General features: G+C 50.0%; 1 protein-coding gene across 8 annotated transcripts in view; it reads left to right on the top strand.

Moving 5' to 3' along the window:
• Nucleotides 1-3,562: 3,562 nt before the first annotated feature.
• The window catches only part of lrrc9 (leucine rich repeat containing 9), a 276,603-nt gene continuing 274,165 nt past the window's right edge, over nucleotides 3,563-6,000 (top strand). For 7 of the 8 annotated variants that reach the window (XR_005457781.1, XR_005457782.1, XM_038775862.1 and 4 more), the window contains exon 1: nucleotides 3,563-3,695. The gene's annotated coding sequence lies outside the window, so the exon portion shown is untranslated. The remainder of the gene's footprint in view (nucleotides 3,696-6,000) is intronic. The other variant, XM_038775857.1, reaches the window with a different exon arrangement.

The following is a 6,000-nucleotide window of genomic DNA, read 5'->3' as shown; positions in this document are numbered from 1 at the left end:
TTGTTATTGAAGTGTCGATGTTGATGTTGTCATTTCCTTGTGAACGCCATTAGTGTTCCTGTGCTTAAGGAACCAAGAAGTCAACAGAAGGTGTTCAAATGGTCAAATCACTTCGTTGTCTGATTTGGACTCTTTTTTTTTCTGTGCTTGTGGTAGCGATGCAGTACGTCATCTGTGTTGTCCGACCTGGACTGTTTCTTGTGATTGAGATATTGATGCCGTATGTCAGCTGTCTTGAAAGCTGGGCTGCTCATTTGTAGTGGAGCAAACATGAATTTGTAAGATGTGTTATCATGCCATGGTATGTCTGCACACTTGCCATTGTCTTGAGCTGTCCTGTCAGTGTCCTGCAGTAGCAGAGTTGTACCATGTCAAACCAGTCATTGTTCCATTGTTGTTTTTGTTGTGCTTGTTGTCGACGTTGGTACCTTTGGTACGCTTCTTGTTTTCTTTGTTGTTGTTTTCGTAGGTTTTGTTGTGTTTGATTGGCTCAATGACCACACAGAGTGGAGTATTCGAGTCCTTCACAAAGTTACTTGAAATGAAATGAAATGAATGAAATGAAAATCGCTTATTGTCACGAGTAGGCTTCAATGAAGTTACTGTGAAAAGCCCCTAGTCGCCACATTCCGGCGCCTGTCCGTGTCAGTAACTTGTGTCAGTGTCTCACTAGTACCCTCACTTTGATCGTCGAGTGCCTCTCTACATACTTGTCTTGCTGAGATGTCGCACATCTTGTGTGGGAATTGTGAAGCCTTTGTCACTTGTCGCACATACAGTGGGTAGACCTTCAGTGTCTTCTTGTCGGTTAGATGAGCTAGGTAGACTGTCAGAGTCTTCTTCTGGTGGCTCAAAAAATCTGGGTAGACTGTCATAATCTGTTTGTTGTTCACGTGAGCGTGGTAGACTGTCATAGTCGTCTTGCTGTGCACTTGAGCGTGGCAGACTTGCATTGTCTGCTGCTGGTTGCTCAGATAAGGTTGCTAGACCTTTATGGTCTTTTTCATGCAAGGACTGCGCTCTGGAGTCTTGCGTCACTTCCATCGTGGAGTCTGTCAACGAGCTCGCTGTGGAGGCTTGTACCGCTCTCACTGTGTAGTCTGGCATCGTTCCCTGTGTGGAGTCATGCAGTGGTCTCGCTGTGGAGTCGATCTGTGCGCTCTCAACGGAGTTGTGCCGTGGTCTCGCTGTGGAGTCTTTCTGTGTTCTCTGTGTGCAGACGTGCAGTGGTCTCGCTGTGGAGTCTGTCATCGCATTCTGTGTGGAGTCGGGGACTCTTCGTGGTGCACGGACCACTCTCTGTGTGGTGTCAGGCCACTCTCTGTGGGCTTGTACCGCGCTCTCTCTCGGCGTTAGGCCGCAGCAGAATCCTGTACTCATGGGTCGGGATGTCGTCTATGCTGGGCTGAGGATCTTCAAATCCGAAGAACCCGTCCATGACTGTGTCGGATTCTTTAATGTACACATCATCTCGTTGAGGTTCGGATTTGGTACCAAGGTCACCACGTCCAATGATGAAATCATTTTCTGAGTCGTAGTCTTCAATGACCATATCATCACTTTTTGTGTCGGAGCTGTCCTTGTGCTTGCTACGTCCAAGGAAGGAATCAACGCCTGAGTCATCGTCTTCAAGGACTAAATCATCTCTTAGGGCGGTGCTAACTGCTTGTTGCAGGGAGCTGTGGAGGTTACTTTCAGCTACTGGTCAAAGTTTAGTTATTGTGCTGACGTTCCAGGTGAAAGAATTGTGTTTTCTGGCTTTAATTTTTTTTTACTATTTTGGGACATTTCCCCTTTAAGTGGGCGTGGTCCGGGACCTATGCAGTCATGACGCTTGTGACGTAGAGCGTAGGAGTGGATTTTGCATGCGTAGATTGCTTTTCCTTTACTGTGCGCTCTTTGCACAACTGCGCATGCGCACCTTCTCCCACATGCACAAAACACTGTTTTGCCGGTTCGCGTCTTCTTGGGAACTGGGCATGTGCAGCTCCTTTCGCAAGATGGCTGCCAATCAAAACTGCCATTTTCTGCATTTGCAAGCCTACCTTTGCCTCATGGTGAGTATTGGTGCCAGTTTTACCAATTTCTTCTGTTGTGTTCACCTCACAGTAGTGTTCAAACTTGTCCAGGACTGTCTGGAAGTCTTTCTTGTCTTGCCCTTTGGAGTAGCTGAAGGAGTTGAAGATTTTTGTTGCACTTTCACCCACAATGGTGAGTAGAAGCTTTATCTTCTCAGCATCGGCCACGCCATCTAGGTTGGATGCTACCATGTAGATCTCAAATTTCTGTTGAATGCATGCCAGTGGTACTGAGATTGCCGTGGTACCTGTGCTGCTGAGGAACCGGAATCTCAAACATCTTGCCTGGGTGCTGTTGCTGGTAGTCACGGATCTTGTGTTGAACTATATAGATTCAACAAGCACTACTGGTACCACGTTGTGTTATGCTTCTTCATGTAGCATAAGCTGCTTCCTTGATGTATGCTCTGACAAAGGAAGGTTCAGACTTCGAGATAGGTTTCACACATTTATTGAACACTTAACAATTCTCCTACTTGAGTTCGACTCTCCTGCTGATCTTGCTAACTGTGTCAAACTAACCAGTCTGCTCTAAGCCATGCGATGGGTGTGATGCTTCTGATCTGCCCCGTCCTTCTCTCGGAGTGTCGCCTGTGGAAAGAGAAAGAGCACGAGTGATCTGTCCTTTTATATGGGTTGCCCCCTTGTGGTAGTGCCACCTCTGGGTGTCTTGACTGCCCATTGGTCGTGTCCTATTCTATGTGTTCATTAGCTGCATGTCATGATGTCTCTGGTGCTCCCCAGCGCCGGCCCTAGGGTTGCTGGCGCCCCGGGCAAGCTGAACTTCAGCGCCCTTGTGGGGTGGGGGGAGGGGGCGGGGCCGAGGCGAGGGGGGCCGGGGCTGAGACGGGGGGGCGGGGGCCAAGACGGGGGGGGGGGGCGGGGGCCGAGGCCGGGGGGGGGGGGGGGGGGGAGGCCAGGGGGGCCGGCGGGGGGGTGGGGCCGAGGCGGGGGGGGGGCCGAGGCGGGGGGGGGGGGCCAAGGCGGGGGGCGGGGCCGAGGCAGGGCCGGGGAGGACCGGGGGGGGGTGCGGACGGGGAGGGGGGTGCGGACGGGGAGGGGGGGGCGGACGGAGGGGGGGGCGGAGGAGCGGACGGAGGGGGGGCGGAGGGGTGGACGGAGGGGGGGCCGCCCTGGGGAGGGCGGCCACCGCGCATGCGCTGGTTGGCACCGGCCCAACTGCGCATGCGCGGGACCCGAGTCTCTGGCGCCCCCTAACACATGGCGCCCCGGGCGACTGCCCGAGTTGCCGGTACCTTGGGCCGGCCCTGGTGCTCCCTCTAGTGTTTACTTTGTCTTAGTGTATTTACATTAACCTCTTGCATATTTACAGTGATGCATATCCACAAAACATTCGTCCAAGAAATGTTTGAACAGTTGGACAGTTGTTCGAGACGATACCATGAAAACGTCGCTGAGTAGTGCCGTTTACGTTCTGCTTTGTGGTCAGGTTTCCAGCGACTCCGTTCCTTCACCTTTAACCTCCGACCTTCCCCATGGAAACCAAAATGGCTCCCGGACAACAGAGACGCGCAGCCTGTTAGAATGTGCAGTCGGCGAAATGGCTTTTAAACAGGGGGACCGATAAAACCCACCCAGCCTGGTGGGGGGGAGGAGGTGAGTATCCGGACGGGAGGCCAGGACGCGGCATTTTGTTTGTAATCCCGAGAGTCGCTTAATGGAAGCACCAGTTGAGGGGGGAGCGGGACGCCGAGTCCACCCGACCTCTTCCCCCTCACTCCCAGTGCGAGAGTAACCCCTTCCCCCGTTGGCAACAAGGCGGCGGCATTCCAGCCACCCCCCCCACCCCCACAGGCCGGGTCTTTGTGCGGTGGCTCCCACTGGGTTTGGGTGCGTGTTTTGCGGCTCTGTCAATTCCGCCTGCTCGCCCCTGTCCGGGGCAGAGGCATCCGCAGACACGACGGCACCGGCGGCCTGGCTCCGACGCCGCGCAGCCCTGCCCTGAGTTCGCTTGGCCATTACCCGCTCCACCCATCCGTAGGTCAAGTCGAGCCATCGTTTTAAAATCCCAATTGTCATCCTGTTTGGAGGCGGCGTCCGCCTTCTTCCGATTGTACACAATTGCCGCAAGCTAGTTGTTTCTTGCGCCAATTAAAGACCCTGCTGTCCCACAAGTGAAGTTGCTGTCATCTTATTGTTTGTGCATCTGTCGCTGAACATTCATTACAAAAACGAGTTGAACCTCAGTGACCCTGCATCCGTACAATGTTTATACTTTTATATTTATTGTATATTTCCTAATGTTGATTCTACATTTGCATGTGTTGTAGTGCCTTTTGCATTATCGGGAATTTGAACGCCAAGCAAAAACTAGGAGGTTGGGGGAAGTGACTAATGTTTTGATTAGGCTAAAACATGAAGAGCAAGAAATGCTTAGGAGTAGAAAACTGGAGGCTCTGGAGGGGAACGAACTGAATGGAGGCTGTGAGACGGTTTTAGGATTGAAGGGGATACAAAGATAGCGCGCAATGAGGCTGCAGAGTGCTTTAAAAATTATGAACATCTTGTGATCTATACAATGGGAAGTGGAGCAAATGGAGATTGGTGAATATGGTAATGATGTATAGGACAGAATGTTGGGCCTGTGATACGAATGTTAAAACTGACAACGGTCCCAGAGACGTTGTGATCACAAATCATGAAACTGCGAATTCAGCATTTATACAAGAAATAAAGGGAGGTCAAAAATGAAACATTTGAATACAGTGAAGAAGTGTCCACTGTTAGGAATGGAATCATGAAAAGTATTATGCCATGGCGAGCTGATTGTAATAAAGGCCCCAGAAAAGATTGAAATGGTTGGTCACCACCATGTTAAATATTGTTGATTTTGACATTGAGAGGTTTTAAACAGGGAAAGATTGAGTTTGGTTGGGAAGACTTGGTTAAGAGCTGAGAGGGAGGGAAAATTAGCAATGTGGTGGTAGTTGTAGGGGGATGAAAGGTGGGCTTTTTAAGGATACGATTAATGTACTTTTGGCAGGAAGAATCATATCTGAGGAAAAAGTGCAGTTCACAAAATCTAACAGCACTGGGTTGTGAAGAGGTGCTGGACAGCAGTTTGAACTGGTAATATATTTTATGGAGATCTCTTTTATGGAGGCTTTTGTATGATGTTTCTTGAACTGCTCAATTGAATAGCCAACAGCAAATCAGATATTTATTTTAGCTTTTCATATATACCACAAGTTTAATGCATCATATCACTTCGGCTTACAACAAGAAGAGGTGGCGTAGTGGTATTGTCGCTGGATGAGTAACCCAGAGACGCAGGATAATGATCAGGGGACCAGTGTTTACATCCCACCACTGCAGGTGGTGGAATTTAAACTCAATAAAATCTGGAATTATATGATGACCATGATTCACTAATGTCCTTGGAGAAGGAAATATGCCATTCTTGCCTGGTCTGACCTTTAAATGCTCTCTCTGAAATGGCCTATTTAACTGCTATGAAAACACAAAAAAAAAGAAACCAGGCGGATCACCCAGTATTGACCCAGGCATTGGAAAGGACAACGGCAAACCCAGCCCTGTCGATCCTGCAAAGTTCTCCTTACTAACATTTGTGCCAAAGTTGGGAGGGCTGTCTCACAGACTAGTCAAACAGCAGCCTGGCATGGTCATACTCACCGAATCATACTTATAGATAATGTCCCAGATACCACTATCACCATTCCTGGGTATGTCCTGTCTCACCAGCAAGACAGACCTAGAGAGGTGGCAACACAGCGGTATGCAATCTGGAAGGAGTTGCCCTGGGAGGTACTCAGCATCGACTCTGGACCCCATGAAGTCTCATGACAAGGAAACATGGACAAGGAAACTTCCTGTTGATTACCACGCACCAGCCACCATCAGCTGATGCATCAGCACTCCTCCATGCTGAACACCACTTTGA

The sequence above is a fragment of the Scyliorhinus canicula genome, chromosome 2 (assembly GCF_902713615.1).
Source record: "Scyliorhinus canicula chromosome 2, sScyCan1.1, whole genome shotgun sequence".
NCBI lineage: Eukaryota > Metazoa > Chordata > Chondrichthyes > Carcharhiniformes > Scyliorhinidae > Scyliorhinus > Scyliorhinus canicula.
Note: the sequence above shows the minus strand (reverse complement) of the source record. Positions and strands in the feature narration are given on the sequence as shown.